Here is a 21937-nt window from a genome sequence, read left to right on the forward strand (position 1 = left end):
CTATGGATCCAGGTCAGGGGAGGTGTCTACCTGTGAATGCTTGATGAGTGAGTAACCCCACTTAGCCCAGATGGGCTCTGCCAAGGAAAGCTGTGTGTAACGTCCATGTTCGTTCATCATCTGCAAAACAAAGGTCATTTGCATTGTCAGTAAAGTGACAGGGAGCAGAAGGATAGAAAAAATGGAAATGAGTCGGAAATTGTTATGCCACCTCATTGCCGGGGAAGGAGATATAGATTTGGCAAGAGGTCAAAAAGTGCCAGATAGATATCGATGGTCTTACTTTGGCATTGCTTTGGAACTAAACTTCTCTTTCAATAGTCCTTTCCATCAATCTTGGTCACCCTCATTCCCTCTTTCTCATTTTCTCTCTCTCTGTCTCTCTGTCTCTCCATCTACCCCCTAGTCCTTAGCAATGTTCACCACGTCCAACTTGATGTTCTGTAGTTGTAATTTATGACAGTAGACTAGAGGTTCACAAAATGTGACTCTAATGTGAAAAAGCTCTTTGTTGGTTGAGCAATAGCATATATCTGAAATAGTTATCTTTTTGATGAATGTGGGAATATTGTAATTGGGTATCATTAGGGATGATGTTAGCATTTTGGGGGGCCCAGCAAATGTCAAGTTAAGGACTCCTGACCACTTCTAGTCTAAGTAACATGCTATCACTGCCATCCCTCCTAAGCAACGTTTTAGTTCATGGTGCAAACTTTCAGGAGTAGTAAGTGCAGACTGACCTGTAGCTGCAATGCTCTTACATTATGACCACGGTATGTTGGCCCATCTCACAAAGGGACATTCACAGTTACTGGCATTTACTTGCAAGAAAGATGCATTACAGAAGCTCTATGTACAGGGACTTAGGTGAGATGGTGCCTTAGGCACTGCCCCCCACACACACACACACCAGTGCTCCCCTCTGTCCCCCCATCCCCCCTATCTTGGACTCCCCACACTATGCACATTACTGTTTTCTTCCTTTTCTCAGACTTTCTCTTAACTCTTTAGCTTTTCTAAGAAGTCATAACTTTCTATATACTCTAAAGTGCATTTAAAGTTTATTTTTTTGTTTACACAACCTTTTCATCCAGTGATGGCTTGAACAGAAATTATGATTAAGGAAAGAAATTCAGTGTTGCTGTTCAACTTTAATTTTCTTGCATACTTTCAATACACTTTTCCTGACCAAGACAGAACAGTAATAACCATTTGGAAAAGAACTCAGTTAAGCTGGGGCTCCCACATGACATAGGATTATAGATGCTCCGGGATGCATTTTAGAGCACTTTTACAACCTTTTAATCCAATTGTGGCCTAAAAAATTATAAGTAAGAAAAGAGTTTCATTCTTATTTTTTTTTCATTTAAGGAAAACATAAGTTGTGCTAAATGCTTAATGTTCAAAGGGGCTACAAAATGGGTAATGTTTTCGATGCCAACAACAAAGCTAACAAGCTCAAGAGGAATGAGTTATTATCTTATAAGGAGCACAACCATAGTGTTACACAACCAATCAGGTTCACTACCACTTTTGGCAGGAACTCTGAGAATCTTATAGAGAGTGTACATAGGCATTGGAATATTTTGCAATATAACCATGAAACATCTAATATCATCCCCCAGAGATGCCTTTTCTCCTTTAGGAAAGGTAAGAATCTAAGCAGTTGTTTTAATCACTACAAACATTCACACGAGTCTAACTTTTCTGAATCCCTACAAACTACACTTACAGGAGGCATTATAACTGGCTGCTATCCTTGTGGCCATTGTGTTAATTGCAATAAAGTAAGCACAACAAAACAATTTTCAAGTAAAAATTCCCCTGTAGTCTATGATATTAGGTTTTTTGCCAATTGTAGCTCGGAATGGGTTATTTATTTGGCTACATGCACATGTGGGACATTCTATGTAGGACAAACCTCCAGGCCACTCAGATTCAGGATTTCTGAACATACTAGTAATATGAAGAAAGGCAGAGTCCACAATGCTTTGTATAAACATCATGTTATACATCCAACTGCTAAATTTTCATTTACTATTATTGATATAATCAAGGGCAAAAAACAAAATAAAACAGGTTGGCATTCTTTATTAAATTCGAAAGAAAAGAAATGGATCATTAAGTTAGGTGGTTTGTTTGCACCGGGGCTTAATGAGCAGTTTTAGGCTGAACCAATCATGTACTTTTATTTGGTATATATATGACAGCTTCTGATTACAATGTTTTACACTGAAGAAGGCTGTGTAATATTAACCAGCCAAAAACGGTCTGTTTTTTCTTTTGCTGTCCATATTAAATGGATTTAACACCAAGGATCCAGTCTGCTGGCTTTTTCTTCTTTTTCATTTGGATTCACTTTTGAAGCCGTGCAGTTGCACCCGCGCAGGAGGTACTTTTTTGCTGGTAAGAGCAAAAGCCCAAAAGTCCAAGTCAAATTCCATTTATGCAGTCTGGGGAGTGGTGACCACAAGAATCCAAGAAGATACAACTGCCTATGTGTTCTGTGATATATTTTATACCTCACTTTTGAAATACAACTAATTGTTTATTCTTCCGGGTATAATTAAAAATGCAGTTGTATATCTGTCCCAGCATTACTGGGTATGTGCACAGATAAAAATCTGTGATTTTTTTACATACACAAAAAAGCATAACTCATAACAATATTAGTTTTGCACTTATTTCAACAAGTAGCAATACACTGTGCAACACTGGTACTGCCACACCACATCAGTGACTGTTGTTTAGCAGTCATCAAACAGCAGCAGCGGTAAGTCACTTTTATTTACCTCATTGAGGAGTAATGCATACCTGTCACTTTCCCTAATTCACAGACTGTTATTGATTTTGCATCATAATGTTGCTCTGTACCTTGTAAAAAGTCTGATTTGTTGATAAATCATTCAGAATTACAGGGAGTCAGTAAATCCAGATATCACAATTTCAGACTTCTTATTGTCCAAAAAAATGTATGTTGATGCAAAATGTGTTATTCTATTCACTTTCTAAGTGATTAGAGTAAAATTTAAAAAGTGTCCCTGGTTTTGAGCCTTTGCTTTTTTGTTATTTTTTGCTTTGCCCAGAATTCTTGAACAAAGAATTTGAGAGTTGTAGTATCTGGTATTCTGCAAATGTTTATAAAACTCCCTGAAAGAGAAAATCATCCCTGACACCTGAAAACATTATCTCTTCTTAAATTCCAAGGTAAGAACTGTGATGAGTCACTCTGAGCTGCTGATCTCTCTAGTGCTTATGTTACTTAAGTTGATTATCGGCTTTATCCTAACAGGGTGATATCACAGGTCTGTTCAGTTAAACAGCATAATCAGAAAATTAATGCAGTTTCCTCCCCATTTTCCCCCAATCAGAAGCAGCTTTTGTGGGGCGCCCACACAGTTAAGGATTATTAAGAGGTCCTCCTACAGGCATGGGTATTGCAAATACCCAAAGCTGGCTGTGTTGTTAGTTTTGGTAGGCGGATTCTATACCAGTAGGATTTAACTAAGCCAGGGGCACTATGTCAATGGTAAAATATTTAATGAAATTGTAAAGCCTGTTACTTGACAAAACACTGTTGCTATTACCAGTGATATCTTTGAATTTTAAAGGAGATAAGTGTTATTATTACCCACCTGATTTATTAAGTGCACAAAACTGCTGTACTAGCTTTTCTTGGTTTGACAAACATATTACAAAATATGAAGATGAGATCATTTGCTGTCATTGTAAGGAGGCCCCCAGGACCAGGTGACCCCAGTCACTGCAGGATTCACTGGTGCCTAAAGCCAGCTATCGGTATCATATAATGAGTCTTCAGCACTCACACAGAGAATATGAATAAACAACAAAACAAAACATACTTTAATACTGATACACTTTAATAAAACTAAAAAACAAATGGTAAGTGCTTTCATTCATAATGAACTTCATCAGACCAAGTTGTTTGAATTAAATTACAATTATATATCCTCCCCCTCACATCACATTACCACCAAAGATCACTGCTGTAACTATTTTCTTTTCAAAACCACTTTAAAGTGTTCTCTGCCATTAATTCCTGGACTTGCTTAGTCTGCCAACAGTATTTTTTCCAGTCCAAATCTATTTCAGGATCCCGTCTTACTAAAAATTATATACATAATCTAAAATAGCCAATTTAAAACCTACTTTCTCATTTCTGTCTGCATGACACAAATTTACAAGCTTCACTAAAGCATTTGTCAATTCTTTCTTCTCTATCACTCTTAAGTGCTGTCATTTGCTGTCATTGTAAGGAGGCCCCCAGGACCAGGTGACCCCAGTCACTGCAGGATTCACTGGTGCCTAAAGCCGGCTGTCATTTGCTGTCATTGTCCTAGAATGATGTCTCTAGCCACTGAATAAATATGCTCAAATGTACAGCAAGCAAATACATTTTCGCCCTTCCCATTTTTCCTTGAGCATAGGTTTAGTTCTGCTCTTGGGACATAAAGTCCAGAAATTCTTTAGTCTACTTTCATACCTATGAATTATAGATCTACTGGGTGAATAATTTATATATAGTTAGGGTACAGCATCTTATGAAATTGTACAGTTTTGTGGTCTGCTGGAAGCCAGATATTCAACCAGAGTTCCAGAGGACAAGTATTTTTTTACATCTCCCACTCCAGCAATACTGGCATATACAACCAGCCTGAGGAGATGTTAGTTCTCAGGTATTTCAAAACCTACCACTTTTCTTTTACAGAAAATACTTCTGTCCTTACTTATCTTCTTCCAGTTTTCAGAATCCATCAGCACTGAATCTCCTACTGTCTTGCAACATCTTGTTCCCATCTTCATTGCTACTTCCCCACTGCCTGCATCTATAAAATACAGATTCCTGTACTTAATTATGCCACTCTTCAGCTGATCCTCTATTATCTTTTCCTACTATGCCATCTTTCATTATATCATGACTCAATAATATGTCTCAATATCTCTCCAACTATGTCCCAAACACCTATCCATACTTCCTCTTTACACTCTCCACACATTGCAACAAACCTACTTAATATTGCTCCTCATCCTTATTCCAAATATAGAATGATTAACTGCACTTCAACTGAAACCAAAACAAAACTAAGTGCAAGAATCTTCTCTAAAAACAATTATGCATAATTCCACAATAAACTAAAATCCTTTTAGAAGGAGATATATACCCTAATCCTGGCCTCACCTATCACAAATACACCCTAATCTTGGCCCCCCTATCACACTTCACAAAATCAAACAGTCAATAATCAACCCTGATGATCTAATTTTTGCTGCAATAAATGTCAGAAGTATAAAAATAAAACTGCAGAACTACATGCCTGGATTACACAACATAAACCTGATGTTCTTGATGTAACTGAAATTTGGCTTAATCCCAGCACAAACAATTCTAAAGTTATACATCCTGGATATAATAGCATCTGTAATGGCCACGTAAAGAGGAAGGGTGGTGGTATTGCTTTAATATTTCCCAATACCTACCACATTTCTCCTTACAGCAATTCAACACCAAAATTCAGTTCAGCAGAGCTTCTTATTGCCTTCCTCAAAGTAAACAATTGTAAACAAACATGTACTACTGTCCTTTATATCCATCCTGCCTACAATACAGCTATACGGGAAGATACCCTACACTGGATATCCATAACATTTCCACAAAAAAAAATACTATGTGATGTGAATGTCAGTTGGTTTGACATAAACTCTAACTCCCCTACATCTAGCATGAACTTATATGGTTTCACACAACTAATTAATAACCCCACACATTATAACAAGACATCAAATTATCTGTCAGACTGGATCTTAGTATCAGAGCCTAGCAAACACTCTATCACAGATACAATGTCTGACTGTCTTGTTATCATCTCCCAATCTATACACATAGACATCTCACACATCCAGTTAAACAGCATAATTATAAAACAACACATAACCTAAGTTTAACCCAGAAATGTTCCTTACTACACTTTCATTTATTAACTGGAACATTTTAAAATTCCTTCCCTTAGACGATGCTGTAATTGAATTCAATGCAACTTTTTTAAATATCTTTAACTGCCTTGCACCTCCTAGAAGGAAGAGAATGAAAACAAATAATGCAGTCTGGCTGTCCAAGAAGAATAGAATACTAATGCAGGACAGAGAAAAAGCATGGAAAGAATGGCAAAAGAATAAAACATCCCAATATCGTGAAAACTTCAGAATGCTTCGCAATTGTACTAAAAAGCAAATAAATGAAGACAAAAGCTATACTATAATTACTTTTAGGATTATTACTAAACAAACCCTAAAAAATTTGGACATCTATTAAAAAAACTTACATCCCAGCCAAAAATTCAACCCAAAACCCTTCCCAGTAACTCACCACTCAAAACTGTAATACAGTTTAACTCTTATTTTATAGATAGCATATCATCTCTAACTACGAATTCCTCAACATCTAATACCAACCTTGCCCAACAGCCAAATATCACCACATCCACTTTCACCTTCAAACCTGTGCCCACAGCCTATATAAAACTACTCTTAAACAAACTTAAACTGTGCTCTTCTTCAGCTGATGACCTAAGTGAGTACATAAAAATAGCAGCTAATAGTATTGCCTATGGTGTCTTAATCCTTATAAATAGGTCAATCCAAGAATCCCATGTTCCCTCTCTCTCTGGAAAAAGTAACACATTCTCTGTCTGCACCTAGGAGGAAATTCAACAGACATTAATAACTTTAGAGCTATAGCAATCTTATTTCCTCTTGCCAAAATACTTGAAAAATATAGTCAAAAACAATCAATAAACTATCTCCTGTAGAAAGAACTCCTATCCCCTTCACATCATGGCTTCCATCCTTCCCATAGTACTATCATTACACTTTCAACTTATATAGATACTGTCAATAAAGCTAGAGGTAATGGCAAACCCATCTCTTCCTTATTTCTAGACTTGTCTAAAACTTTCAACACAGTTTATCACAGTAGACTTCTACTTCAAATATTCTCATTAGGTCTCTCTCAGTCCACCCTTCTATGGCTCTAATGCTACCTGTCCAATAGGTACCAATCAGTAAAATGGCACTCCACACTTTCTCCTTAACTCCCAGTCACTGCACTGCTCTATCCTTGCTCACTTCCTGTTTAACATTTTGACCAACACTCTCTATATTTCCACATAACAGGCCACCCTAATACAATATGCAGATGATTCTACTCTCATTTGCACATCTGACAACATAGTATACCTCCAAACAATTACTCTGGAAGCTTTAACAGCCACTGAAACATGGCTTTGTAACTCACAACTCATGCTCAACCCAAAAAAGACCAAACTACTACTTTTTTCCCCCAAATCCCTCTCTCATGAAAAAAAAAATTAATGTCATCTCTCTTGATAATACAAGCACTGAAGTCACTTCTCATAGAAAACTATTAGGGGTGATAGTGGAAGATAATCTTACATTCGACCTGCATATACAAAATTGCGTAAGAAAAAAATCATCAAAAACTAGGGATGCTTTATAGAGCCAAAAGCTTTCTCACTGATGCAACTAAAACTACAATTGCCACTACTTATTTCCACCCCAGACTTCTTTATGGCACTCTCATCCTTACTAACCTCCAAGCTTCACAAAAATTAAAACTTGAACAATGCTATAACAAAGTTGATAAATTTGCAGCATAAACCCCTTTCAGAGCCCACCACTGCATAGCACAGAAAAGCCTAAATTGGTTAGAACTGCCAGATCAACTAACATATACACATCTTACTGCCTATAAAATTATCCAGCATCCATTTGCCTGACCAGCTCTAAAAAACATTCTACACAACTATGTTCCCAGTCAATCATTGTGATCCACTGACCAAAAACTCCTGTCTGTCTACAAATCTAACAAATCAGCTGGGCATTATCTGTACTCGTACAAGGTTGGTAAGGCCTGGAACTCCCTTACCTGTATCCATCAGGTCGATACCCTCCCTCCCACCTTTCAAAACCAGTCTGAAAGACTTCCTAACTAAAATCTGGCTCTGTTCTTGTTCAAATCCAGGATAGACTGTATCCCTAAATGTGAACAGGTATCTTTTCATTCCTTATATTTTGTTACTCTCTCTTCTTTACTTATTTCCTTACTAATTCTCTGCCCTGACTTTCTCTCTAAATATACCATTCACCTATTTTTTTAGAACTTCATATTGCAATTCCTATTTGTATTCGACTAACTTACCTTTGATTTCTCTATAAACTATCTAAAATATCTCTAAATATTAAAAGGTTTGTCAAATACCTTGCATCGATTTTTAAACATTTTTATATTATGTTTAATTTGTTATAATTATTTAAAATGCAGATGTTTTGTTTTATTTTTGAACATTGCAAAATTATTGTTCTTAAAATGTTTTGTAATAGTTTGGAGCTTTTCTCCCCGGGCCTCTGCTGAAAATGGGTTTCTACCCAGTCAGACTTTCCTGGTAATCAAATGTCAAAAAATAAATAAATAAAGCCTGCTCTCCTACAGTGTAAGATTTATGGCATACTGTTTCAGAGAAGTTGTAGTTCATTTGAATAATTTGTGATTTTTTCTAAACCAATGTTATACTTCACTACCCCTTACATTTTGAAAAAAATGTTAAGTACCATGGAAACCTGTTTATTCAAGTAGAAAATTCAAAGAGGGGCATTATCAGCACACAAACTGATATTGACTTGTAGTGGTGGTCAGGACTTTGCTAGACAAGGTAAACACTAACAACAGTACTAGACATCTTGTTCCACACTGGAGGTTACTACTCAGATAAATGCTGGAGCCATACTTAAATCAAGATTTCAAGCTTTCTAAAATAAATTATATATCATTGAAAATAGGATCATTCAGATTAATACTTAAAATAATTAGAAGAAGGAAACCTTGTCAAAGGCTTTCTTCTTATCAAGTTCTAGGACTGCTATATTTCTTTCTTTGCCCTAGCTAAAATCAAAGAAACCCATAAGCCAAAAGCTAAAAATGTTCATATTCAAAAGTTTTAATGTAAGCCTCCAGTTATTACAATTTGTATCCCCATGTTTCTTCTTTACTCCAAAGAGTCCTGAGTAAAATATGTCAGTTCTCCAACCTGGCTGACTGACTTGGGATCTCACTATTGTCCGCTCCTAACTTTTAGCACTCTTCCAGTCACAAAAAGGTCAACTTTTCTCTTTCCTGAAAGTATATGCAAACTGCCATTCATATTTCTGCCCTCCATTTGCTCACAAACTAATTATTGCTTCTTGTCATTGCCTATTTAAAACCTACCATCCTAAAATTAACACACAGACTGCGATTAGTACTCCCACTAACAAAAGAGCTTTTCACAAGTGTTTTCCCGCTCTCTTGAAATCATTATTCATAAGTACTAGAAACATTCCTAATCTTCATCTGTTTATGGAGACACTCCTAAATCATCTTTCTGAATCTAATGATTGCAAATGCTGCCCTAGTAATGCCTAACTCCTTTTAACACTTCTCCCAGTACTAATTATTGTTTTGTCCTTCTTTTATTGTACAATTACTTCTTCATGTTCTAATAATTATTTACATGTTATTCTCATGAAATACATTTTCTTAGGCTATTGTGATATGTGTTGTTATATGAAACAATTGTATGCATTCATTTATAAATCATCCCCTTTTATTATAATTCCTGTGGCCCTGGGTCATAGATGAAACGTGTTTCTCTTACATACATTAAAAATCCAAAAAGGCTAATGACTAGAATCCTTTATAGTAGCTAATCATGTGTAGGCTTATCTTTAAGATAAATATGTGGTAGGGATTAGGCCTTAGTGTGTAATACATGTTGATATATTACAATTGATTCCTGAATGAAAGTCAGTTTACTTTAATCCTGTTCATTTTCTCTTTCTTGCTGTTATCTGTTGTTCTGTTCTTAAGCATATTGTACATTATTTAAAGTTTTAACTGATGAGAATCAATATATATGTTTACTTGTTACAACATTGTTACATGTGCCATTGTATGTGATATAAAATGACAGCATATCAGCTTTGGAAAAAGGGGAATTTAATGGATGCAAAAACATATTCAAATGCAAAGAACTGTATGTGGTTGAAAATGTTATAAATAAAAATACTCCGCAACATTTAAGTAGAAATGTGGGATTATATTGAACAAAGAAATCTTTAAAGCATGGAACTTCATTGACCTTTTTGTATGTAAGGCAGAGATTCATTTCTGAATGTACCATCACGTATTGCACACCAAAAGCTCATTCTAAAGATGCTCTCTGCAAAATATAGTATCTTTTATTACTAGACTTTATAAGGGCTAGAAATGGCATTTGCATTCTGTTCAAAGAACCATTCTTACATCTCTTTTCTTGTAAAATTAGTTAATAAGTCATTAGCTATTACCATTTCCTATAAAGAGTACAATATTTATTCATAACTCATTGGAAATGTTTCGCAGACCTAAGCTGTTCAATATTTGCTAAGGATTTATGATTATCTAAAGAATCATATTTTATGTTAGCTTTTTTACTATTGCATACTCCACTTGTTTTGGGTTGCATTTGGAAACAATATGTTTTCAGGTCTTTTCTGAAGAAACTTTTTTCTTCTGTAAGCATATGTTCTTAAACTGTTTTGCAGTCATATTGCCAATGTTCCAAAACACTGTAATGCCAGAAGCGTGCAAAGTAAGCATTCACATTCCTATCTGGATACTCATTTACCAATATAACATAAGAGAAGGTCTTTATAAACTAGACCCTAACTAGTTAGTGGTGGTGAATCTTTGTACATTCTAGTTATAAACTAGACCCTAACTAGTTAGTGGTAGTGAATCTTTGTACATTCTGTTTATTGCTTTGGCACAGAGATGACTATAGTTAAAGAAACATGCAATAGATTATGTGGCATTTTAAACAGTAAGTGTCCAGGTAGTTTTAATGTAATACTGGATTTGATTTTCTTATTTATTTATTTTACATTTGGTTACCGGGAAAGTCCAACTGGATGCAGGTCCTTTTTTACCAGAGGCCTGGAGAGAAATGCTCCACATATGACAAAACACATACAGCATAAGCATGAGTGCATTTACACAGGTACAGAGCATGACATTTTTGTCTTTTACATTATTTCCCAGATACAGAACCAAGATAGTTTACATAATATGTCAGGACATTTAATTGTAGTCATCTTAGTTGATGTCACTTGTAATTAGATGGGTTTAGAGACACTATTCTGTTTGAGAGGTGAAACTGCATATATAACACTGTTAAGCTGGGTTAGTATGTACTATACTTTCAGGAGGGTGACACATTTAAGGTTGTGTAGCTAAATGACAAATAGTAAGGGTGATATAATTGAAGTGCAGATAATACTCTGGGGTTTTAGCTTGTGACAAAAATAAGTTTGTAGAAAGGAAGAGGAAGAGATCCTGACTGATGGGAAGATAACTGCCTGACAGGAATGTAGGAGAGGTAATCCTGTGTGACCTGAGATCTAGCCTGGAGAGTTAGTTACATATCCAGTTGGCTTGTAAGTGAGATTTTAGGGATTGTTTGAATTGGGTTAAGGAGGAGATATCAGTTATATTAGTGGGCAAAGTGTTCCACTTTTTGGCTATAAAATTTGAGTATAGGGAAGATCTAGCAGAGTTACTGGGTTTAGTGACTTGAAGGAGAAGTTTGTTATTGGAGCGTAGGACCCTAGTGCTGGAGGGAATGCATTAGTTTTTGTAATGCAGTGGGTTTCTCTGGGTAGTAAAGTATTGTATGAGTTAATGTGAACTAGTAGTAGAGGAGAAGTTGGGGGAGTTCGAGCCAGTTAAGTCTTTTTAGGACTGAGCAGTGGTGTGTGAGATAAGGGCTATTGGAGGCGAATTTTGCAGTTCTGTTATAGCAGGTTTCAAGTTTAGCAATGTCTGATTTTCTGAGATTGGTGAGGATAGGGGAGGCATATAGTAGTGTACACAAGAGATGTGTTTGTACAATTTTTGCCTTGGTTGTGTTTGTGAGGAATTGCCTGTTTCTATATTCGTTTTTTATGTACTTTTTTAATGGTGAGTCAAATGTGAATGTCAAATCTTAGGGTTTAGTATTAGTTGAGAGTTGGTAAACCATTTTTCTACACAGAGAAAAGATGCCTGTGTTTTTAGTTGAAGTTCTTGGAGAGAAGGAGAGGAACAGATTAGTGTTGAATCATCAGTGTACTGGATGACTAAAGCATGTAGAGAAGAGGAGTGGAGGTTGTTAGTAAAGATAAAAGAGTAAAGGACCAAGGATAGAGCCTTGGGGAATGCCAAGTGTAATGGGTAGCAGAGGAGAGAGTTCATGCTTTCACTGCACTGCTTGCTGCCTGTTTGTTAAATAGCTTTGAAACCAGGTGATGGTGGGTCTGCTAAGGTTCAGTTCAGAGAGGGATGAAATGAGTTTGTTGTGGTTAACCATATCAAATACCTTAGAGAGGTCTAAAAAAGATAGCGGACACAAAATTACCATTATTTCTGCAGTTTTTGATCATATGTGTGAATGACATGAGGGCTGTTGTGGTGCTATGGTATGGCCTGAAGCCATGTTGGTATTAGTGAGAATGTTTTGGGTGGTAAGGTAATTCATAATTTGTGAGTGGATACATGTTTCCAGTATTTTGAACAGGGGTGAGAGTATGGCTATGGAGCAATAGTTGGTTAGGTCTTTAGAGATACCCCCTTTATGGAATGGAATAATGTGAGACACTTTCCAGATGTCTGGGACTTTACTTTCTGATATAGAGCAATTGATGAGAATGGATACTGGGTATGCAATAGCATCAGTAGCTATTTTTATGAATTCAGATGGGAGTTTGTCAGCAGCTAAAATGGTGGGCTTTAATTTCTTGAGGAGTTCTGTAATTGTGTCGGTAGGGACAGGATGGAAGGTAAAGCTATTGCTATTAGTAAGGAGACTCACCTCACCTCACCTCACCTCAGGCTTCGTGCCCACTGAGTGGTGCACAGCTACAGTTATCCCACTCCACAAGGAGGGATCCACCTTGGATCCCAGGAACTACTGTCCTATCAGTCTGACGAGCCTGATCTACAAGGGCATGGAACGCATTATCATGGAACTTATAAACAAAGATATTGGCAACCTTCAAACACTGGACAACACCCAGTTTAGGTTCGTCAAGGGCCAATCTTGTCTCCTGAATCTGATTGACTTCTTCAAATCAGTCTCCAGAGCTGTGGACAAGGGTAAAGCGGTCCACACAGCCTATCTGGATCTCGCCAAGGCCTTCAACACCATCCCCCACTCTGGAATCCTAGATAAACTTACTAAGCTGGGTATAAATCCCTACATCATTCAATGGGTTGCCAACTGGCTTACTAAGAGAACCCAGGCTGTAAAAGTATCTGACTCCAAATCCAGCTCCAGACAAGTGACAAGTGGAATACCTCAGGATTCAGTCCTGGGACCGCTCTTGTTTGGCATCTACTTCTCTGAAGTGCAGGCCAACACTAAGGGACTCTGGCTAACAAAGTTCACAGATGACTGCAAACTGGGAGCCATTATTGAATCCCCAAATGATGTAGATATTCTACAAAAAGGCCTTACAGAAACAGATGCTTGGTGGCAAAGCCATGGGCTCAAGCTTAATGCCAAGAAATTTATAGTTATCCCCTTTGGAGAAAACCATGTACCCATGAATTACCACATAGGTGGCAGTACACTAAACACTGAAAGTGTGATGAGAGACTTAGGGACACAGGTGGATAGTGGTCTCACCTTCAATAACCACATCACCACAACAGTCAGAAAATCCTTCTATGTGGCACACCTCATCACTAAGGGCTTTTCATCCAGAAAAAAGGAGGTCATTGTCCCATTGTACTCATCCCTCATTAGACCCATTATAGAGTACAACTCCCTGTTTGGTATGTACCTCACAAGACATCTGCAACAGCTGGAAAGGCTGCAGAAATACCTCAATAAAAGAATCACAGGCCTAAAGCAGATGCCCTATGCTGACCGTCTAAAAAATCTCCAGCTATACTCTGTGGCATATCGTCTACTCAGAGGCAGTCTCTGCTTAACATACAAGGCCATGTCAAACCCTGAGCTGTTAGACATGTTCCACTTAAAGAAATCCCAATCCCTCAGAGCCACATGCTCCAGGGATCTAAACCTTGTCATCACAATGAACAAAACATGCTGGAGGGATAGGTTTCTGACCCAGAGACTCCTCATACTCTGGAATAGACTGCCCATACATGTCAAGCAGACTGCCTCCTTGGCCCTCTTCAAAAGTAACTTTGACGATTGGATGGGCAATAGAAAATTCACCCCAGGGATAACATCACTCGCCCTGCTAGACAGGGGTCCAGGGAAGTATATACTGTGGGAAGAAATATCTGGGGAATTGTTTGGCTAGGCTTGTATAGGCCCTAGGGCCGATAGCCTAGTACCAACCTATGAACCTATGAGATCAGGAGGTGGGTTAGAAGATGAACAGTTTTGGGAGTTAGCAAGTCTAAGAAGTGAGTCAGTGAAGAATATGTTGAATTGAGTTGGAACATTAAGTGTGGTATCTGTTAAGGTTGGAGAGAGAGTGCTAGATTTTCTGGGGTGGAGAATATTGTTAATCGCTGACCAAAACTTTTTGGGATTAGTTTGATATTTGGCTTACATGTCATGGTAGTACCTAATTTTGTCTGTTTTGACACATTTTTTTGCTTTATTGAGGAGTTCAAGAAATGTTTGCCTGTCTGTGAGTGATCCAGTTTTGTGACAATGGACCCAGGCTTTATCACTGGATTTCAGCATAGATCTAGTGTCTTTGCTCACCCAGGGGGCATAGTTGGATTTAATTCTTATGGTTTGTGGGGGGGGGCTGGGAGTTGTGGATATCTAAGAAGGTAGAGCACAGTTATGCAGGTCTCCTTTCTAACTGCTGGTAGCCTAGTCATATAAGTGAATAACAATTTGAAGGCAATCAGAACTGAATCCATTATAAATTAACAGCTGGGAGCAGCTGTCACAGTAGGTTTTAGACATGAAGTGATGGATGAGGGAAGGATAAATCTGGAGGAGAAAGAAGTTTGGGCCTTTATCACGCCAACTGCTACAAGAAGCCTATGACCAGACTACCAGCAGTTAGAAAGGAGACCTGCATATCTGTGACATAATCAGTGTCCTCTCGACACATATAAGCATTTAGATTTCACAGTTTCAGATAAATATGAGACTGCTTTAAAGGCATTCAAAATAATGATATAAATAATATCCAGAATATGTGCTGGCTAGCAGAAATTTTTAAAATATTCCTTCCTGCTTTCTTTTCATTCTTTGTTACTTTTTCCCTGTAGTGACTTCATGCCTTTGCTGATCAAAATAAGCAGTCATGTACAAAATCCAGTAAAAGTAGTAGGCAGTTAAATACGTGAAAAGTCCAGAAGCTAGTTGATAAAGTGGTCAGACTTGCAGGCATAAGTGCAATGTACCAACCAAAACATCATTAAAATAATTTGAATTAATACTAACCTAACAGAATCAAGCACTTAGATATTGCCACAGGATCAACATCTGTAGGCACAGACAGGCCAACTAATTATACTAATAATGCTAACAGTGATCCAATCAGTAGCTACTGTTTTCTTTCAACATATATGACTTGTCTTTTTTTGATCTCATCTACATTTGAATTTCAGCAATTTGATAGCTGACTCAGACTAATGTAGCAGGTGCCAAGGCAATAGCCATTATTTGTAAAAAATTATAAAGATATTGCAACGTACAGGGCCACTCAAAGCTTTATATTATACCATTTCATCTTGGCTACTGTACTACTTATTTTAATTTATTTTATTTTGAACTTGTTAACCATGTTAGAGCACTAATTCCATTGGGTGAACACAGTTGATAGATAACATTGTATACAGGGTGAATGACAAAAGGCAATAGACATATTATATACAAGATGAATATCAGAGTTAGCTTAAGGGTATAAAGGCAATAGATGAGTGACATTTATACAGAGTGCCTGACAAAAAATATATGCATGCATTATATAGAGTGTGGAAATTGGAGATGGCAAGGTGAAAGAATCGCAACGAAACGTAGAGTCAGAGCAAGGCACATTGAGGGAAGAAGGGTACGAAAAGGTTACGTTATGTGACTAAAGAGCTAGCAAATGCCTTTTCATAGAGTCTTGAAATGTGATTTTATTTTCTATTGGAAAATGATGTACAAGGAATGATCTTTAAGAAAGTAAGGAAGAAATTTCCACAGTTTGGGAATAAGGACTGAGAATGCATGGTCTATGCAGTGAAGCCAGGTTCGGGAGTTTAGAAGGGAGGACCTGGGGAGTTAAATTATTATATGCTTATTTTGGAAAAATCATTTTTTATTTGTTGACTTGTTAAATGTCCTAATTAGCTGTGATGATTTTCAGAAAAAAACACCTGGACCATATTCGTGAAAGAACTAGCTTACTGACTGGGGAAGGAAGGGATTGATCCTTAACTACTGGTGTCTTGGCTTTGCTTGCCTTCCCTAAGGAATTCAGCATCCTGGTCCAGCCCATACAGGTGCTGCCATGTTAATTCAACCCCCATGCCCCATGTAATGATGAGGCGTTTCCAAAAAAAGAGAAAATTTAGGCCGGATTGTTTATAGAGCTAATTTACTTGGAATTAACTTTTTGCAAGTACTGACACAGAAACAGGACAAAGACCTATGCAAAAGCTTAGAACACAGAAGTTTGAGAAACAGAATTGTAACAGACATACTTAAAGGAATTTTGGTAACCGAAGAAAAAGTGCATTAGATAAAAAACATCTACACTTATCTAAATGATTTACTTCAGCACTTGAAGAACCTCTCCCCTAAAAAGAATATGATGCTGCCTTGATGTTATCCAGTGATTTGTTCAGATGTTAGTATATTGTTTTAATATTAGAAAATTGGAGGTAGCTTTTATGATTTCTAATGTTCAAAAGCTCTTTACTAAGTGTGAATTTCAAGAATGTTCCATGAGGTGCCATGTTCGTACACCTTAAGAGGGAGATGCAAATCTCACATGTAATTGTGCAACTTCATGCCACTGGCAGAATTTATTTAAATGAATTTTATATGTGCACATGTTTTTTCACATTTTTATCATTTGGACTAATAAAATGCTTCAAAGATTCACACCAGTTCATATGTGCATTGATCTGGGAAGGTAATAACTATTGTAGGTATTTTTATTTGTTATTATGTTGCATACCTTAATAAACTACTCTGATCTTTAATCAGATGTACTTCTCTGTTATGGATGGGAACCTGAAGACATTACATATGTTCTCAAGTTACATAGGAAAAAGTACTACTTTTTTAAGTGAGCATTACAGTGTGCAAATGAAGCCTTAGTCTAAATGCTGGTTCAATTCCAGCAGGAGTCAAGACATTACTGAGCTACCTGTCCTTTGCAGCAGTAACCTAGTTAGTTCCTGACCAACATTTCCATCAGACTGACTGCTTAAGTTAGAAAGAATGCTGCAGCATGCCTCTTTCATAAATATAATCTTTTCCATACTCTGGGCTCCTTCAAAGAACAATAATATAACAATCTAGTTATCTTCAAATGCTACTGGCACCAATATCTAGTCATTGGAGCAAACGGGCCTCAGTATCAGACCAGGACTCCACTGGAAGAAATAAATTACATCTGTTCCAGAATGACCAATGTCATAAAACAACAAAAGATAGCAATCTGTCCTGTTGTACGTCCTGTAGATTAGGACAATCTGTCTGTCCTGTAAGATTGTCTGTACCAGCCTCCCCAGTCAGTGACTACCAGGTGGAATGAGATGCCACAGTATGTCACATGAGACTTGACATTGATGATAGGTCTTCATGTAAAGCAGTGAACCATTTTACTATATTCTTCTACCTTTGTGTAAAGCTGAATGTTTAGGTTACACTCACTCAACTTAAATATGGTACTGTACCAGAACTGTGGGAAAGTTTCTTCCATAGCTTAGTTGTGTTCTAAATTCAGGTGAATTCAGTTGACAAGATTTTCAATTGTCCCAAATAATACTCACTAAGGGCATTCATGTTTTGAGGTTATCTGCACAATATTAGTAGTGGGAAAGAGGTACTTTATGGCTTTACTTTTTTTTTCCATTTTACCCCAAATTGTTTGGCACTAGAATATCTTCTGCTGCTTGTTAAAATAAATGGGTGACAACCTGGTTTAGAATAACAGCTGCAATGGACCATTGTTAATACATCAGACATTATGAAAAGCATTTGATCCTCCACACTATAAAAAGACCAGCAGCTTGCAATTAATCATCATTTCCCTTTTATGTCCTCTATAATTTTAAAACCCAAAACCTGTGTTACATTGAAGTATCTCAGAGAACATGTTTTTTTTTTATAATACTAACTAATTATACAATTATATAGGTTTTTAGGGTTCTTGTACACAGACCTGAAGAAGTCTAGAAGGACGAAAGCGATCTTTGTTAACAATAGGTTATGAAAATAGAAACTGATTTTTACATGCAAAATGTATATGTGTATATTTATATATAATTTTTGATCGCAAAATGAACTAAGGTTGATATATTTCCAGCCATGTAGTATATTGCCTTGTATATAATCACAGACTTAATAATTTGGTTAAATAAGATGTACCATTAAAGTACATTAGGGCTATATATTATTATGACAGCTACTAGGTAGGGCAGGACCAGCTTGAATGTCACACTGATGGGGGAAGGGATGTGAATTTAACATGTGTACCAATAGCACTTTGTTTTACAGCACAATAAACCACTCCCATGCCTGATAAAAAGTATATATATATTTAGAAAGCTTGTGAGGAAATTATTACTCTATTTTTGTTTTACTTGGATCGCTTGTCTGTGTACTTAATAAAGGATTTTCGACTGGAAACAGACTGCCTGCCTTGCTTGGATTACTTTCGAATACTTAGTAATGCTGTAGAATTATATATATTTTCTATTATTACTTTTTGACTTGACGAGTTTACGTTTGCTACTTCTACTACTATTGTCTGATCTGATTAATATACAGTGATTAACTAGAAATATATGGACTGAAAATCTTCCACACAGAGAAGTTTCTTACACTGTTTTTTTTTTTTTATAAAAGACACACGGTACATGACTGTCCAGGGAAGAAAGGACTAAAACTGCAGCAGTGAAGTTTTTCCATTTCTAAAGTTCGGCTCTTGTTCTCTGCCATTCCATTTGATCTAGTGACCAGCTATGTGCAAAAGGCATTAAAAAATGTTGCCAACCTCATTTCAAATTCACATAATATAGCATGGTAAAGAAGATCCACAATAACAATGAAAGGTTCTAATAAGTTACTGTTAAAGTAGCAAGTACCAGAACAGAAACAGACTTGCATCATCTAGGTTCGAGCTGAATATTTATTACATTTAAGCCACAGTAAACATTAACCTACTGACTTAAATACTCTGTCAAGACGTAATTGTCTTTTACAACATAAATGTTTTACAGTCACTTATTGAAAAGCTATTGCTGGGCTGATGCCTTCCAATGCCTGACTGGCAACTCTTGTTTCATTTCCTGTTTCTGCCGATGAAAGTTTCCTCAGAAAATCTCTAAATCCAGTTAGTCTCTTCACTTATTTATACTGTTGTCAATGTAAAGAGCTCCACATTCTAGAATTCCTCAGACTTGTACTGCCCATACAGCATAGCCGGCCTTAGGCAAAAACCAACTAGGCAGCCGCCTAGGGCACCTCTCTAGCAGGGGTGCTTTTCCAGTAATCTGGATGGTTTAGATAGACCAGAATGGGGGCACCAGGTGGTGTGGGGGGTGTTGTGGAGTCCTTTTACCTAGGGCACCAGTTGACCAAAGGCCGGTCTTGCCATGCAGAAAAGTATAGAAAAGTGTAGAGCAGTGTAGAACAATGTAGAACAGTCCAGGAGGGTAAGCCTATGGATGCCAAGAATCTATAACACTGTGCCCAATATGCATTATATTAACACTTGACATAAATCAATTTGCTTGCATAGAACAGTTTACTCTAATAATTCCCCCTTTTGTTATTTAAACAATAAAGTAAAATGGAAACATTTTATTAAAACAGTTAAGCAAAACCTCAAAACTGTATTAATGCTTCTATATTTATAATATTAATTTGGTTAATCGTTTTTGTTACACAAACCTTCATGCATGTGAAAACAATGCCAAATAGAAAAATAATGACAATAATTGCAATTTGTTTTACTTGACTGAATTGCATTCCAAACCAGTAAATCAACATCTGAAAAACAGATGACAATCTGTTTTCTGCCTTTTGGACCTTACTTTCAGTTATTAATTTACACTGATCTCTGTGCACTAAAATGCCTTGTTTATCTTTTTTGATATGTTTTACTTTGTACACCAATGGCCCTATCTGCTGTATAACTTCATATGGCCCTTGTCAATTACTATCCCATTGCCCAGACCTGTTGAAGTTCTTTACTAAAACCTTTTCCCCTACCCCAAAGTTTTCTTCTTTTTGCTGTATGGGTACTTTAGACCATAGGTAAAAAGCTTGTCCTTTTCCTATTGCATCACATATCTCTTGTATGTCTTTTAATCATTTTTGATGCTTTGCTGCTTCCAACAAAGGTCTCTCTGTCCTTACTTCAGGATCAAATGGAAAACTTAGAGGCATTTGTCTCCCTGTCATGACTTCAAATGGTGAAACTCCTGTCTTACTATTTGGAGCACCCCTGATGCTTATCAAATAGCTGGTAAATGAGAAACCTTTCCCTTTTCCATGAAAATTTTCTTTAGTGTGTCCTTAATTATGCGATTCATTCTTTCCACCATCCCATTGGGTTGTGGGTGATAAGGAACATGAAACCTTTGCTGGATGCCTAGAAGATCACAAACCTCCTTTAACATTTTATTAACAAACTGTGAACCATTGTCCAACTCTATAACTCTTGGCCAACCCCAATGTACAAAAATGTTTTTCAAAAGCACCTCTTTTGTAGCTTTAGCTGTTGTAGTCTTGGTTGGGATAGTTTCCACCCATTTTGAAAAAAACATCTACTACAACTAGTAGGTATCTGTAACCCCCATTGGCTGACGACAATGGTCTTGTATAATCAGTTTGAATGGTTCACCATGGAATGTCTGCTGCTGGAACTCTATGCATCTGCAGTTTTCTTGTTGTGGGATTTGTTTGTAAACAAATCAGACATTCATCCTGTGCTAGTGGAATTATTCATCCTGTACTACCTGACACAACTTCTTTAGCTTTGGGTGAAAGTATTTTTCCTTTATCACCTTCCATAGCTTTCCTTTTCCTATGTGTCCCAAAAGTTGATGATTGAAGTTCTTTTGCCAGACCATAAGGTAATGCTGCTTCCTTTAATGGTCAGGTACACATAATATTGCTTTGTTCCTGTACCATTACTTATTAGTTTGCACTGCTTTCATTTTTGCTCAATTCCTTTTTTTCTTTTTGTACTTCACTTAGATCTACCTGTAGTGCATCACATTCTGCTACCTTTTTATTTATTGCTACCTCTGAAAACTGTACTTCACTCTCTATCTCCTCCTGATATAGTGGGTAACCCATTTCTGCTGCTTGTTTAGCTTTTGCATCCAATAAAGCATTACCCTGCACTTCCACATTGTTTTGTTTTTAATGCATTTTTACTTTTATAATGCTGAACCTGCAGATTTTGTTTTTGTATGATGTCCCATATATCTCTTAAACTTGAGCATGCTTGTGACGATGTGAGGTAGTGCCAGCTATGCCAGGAGAAGTGGGGCAGTGAATGTGTAACATATGACAGCACAGCTAGCTGGAATTTTGTAAAGAATTATATGTCATTTGTATATCAAACTGGTTTATACAGATGCTTGTGTTGAAAACTGTATTTGTAAAGCTGCTTGCAT

At 36.9% G+C, this 21937-nt stretch overlaps 1 protein-coding gene across 1 annotated transcript in view; it reads left to right on the plus strand.

Moving 5' to 3' along the window:
• VOPP1 (VOPP1 WW domain binding protein) overlaps positions 1-21937 on the plus strand; it is a 1075975-nt gene that overhangs the window by 81866 nt on the left and 972172 nt on the right. The gene's annotated exons all lie outside the window — the stretch shown is intronic.

Source organism: Protopterus annectens, chromosome 3.part0 (assembly GCF_019279795.1).
Source record: "Protopterus annectens isolate FY-2018-M chromosome 3.part0, PAN1.0, whole genome shotgun sequence".
Lineage (NCBI taxonomy): Eukaryota > Metazoa > Chordata > Ceratodontiformes > Protopteridae > Protopterus > Protopterus annectens.